Source organism: Entelurus aequoreus, linkage group LG05 (genome assembly GCF_033978785.1).
Source record: "Entelurus aequoreus isolate RoL-2023_Sb linkage group LG05, RoL_Eaeq_v1.1, whole genome shotgun sequence".
Taxonomy (NCBI): Eukaryota; Metazoa; Chordata; class Actinopteri; order Syngnathiformes; family Syngnathidae; genus Entelurus; species Entelurus aequoreus.
The window spans coordinates 33,080,813-33,082,027 of record NC_084735.1 but is presented as its reverse complement, the minus strand read 5'-3'; positions in this window follow the sequence as shown (position 1 = coordinate 33,082,027).

Below are 1,215 nucleotides of genomic sequence, written 5' to 3'. Positions count from 1 at the left end.
ACGGTATATATATATATATATATATATATATATATATATATATATATATACATATATATATATATATATATATATATATATATATATATATATATATATATATATATATATATATATGTATATATATATATATATATATATATATATGTATATATTATATATATATATATATATATATATATATATATATATATATATATATATATATATATATATATATATATATATATATATATATATATATATATATATATATATAATTTTTAAACAATTAACATTTATTAACACATTTGAACACACACAAATACTGAAAATTGCTATTTTTGACCAATGATACGAGACCCTGATTCAAATGTGAAAGGTACCCATCCCTAGTCGTCAGACAAGCACCCGCTTCCGTCGTTGCGAGGCTCCTCCATTTCAAGTGTCTAGCAGTAGTATACGCCGTTGAGCTACCGGAGAAGGTGTTTCTTCAAGCTGTGTCGACATAATCCACACTGTTTGCCTGTTGGGATTGCAGTCAAAGTTAGTGCTTTCGCAGCCAAACAAACAGGGCGCTGCCATCTTGCACTGGCATCGCCTCATCAATATGTACTGTTATATGTGCATTTTATGCAGTTTATCAGGTATTTGTATATCTATCATTGGGTGACTGAGATGTATTTTCTGTGAGAAATACTGCTTATTTTCTTAAAAAAGAAAAGAAAAATTATATATATATATATATATATATATATATATATATATATATATATATTTATTTATTTATTATATATATATATATATATATATATATATATATATATATATATATATATATATATATATATATATATATATATATATATATATATACACATATATTATATATATATATATATATATATATATATATATATATATAATATATATATATATATATATATATATATATATATATATATATATATATATATGTTTTTACCAAAAAAAAAGCACATTTGCAGGGTTGCAACTGCGGAATCACAAATATGCGGAAATCTACTGTACCCCTGCAAACCGATACGGAAAATATTTGTATAACAAAATAATTATGTTTTAAAATCGTGTTTCTATTCTAAATAAATAAAAACTGGTAGTTTACAATAATATAAAAAACAATAGTTATTATATTATTTCGCTGCTCGATAGTTGTTTGATGACTCTGCTTCATTAAACTACATTCATTAATAACTA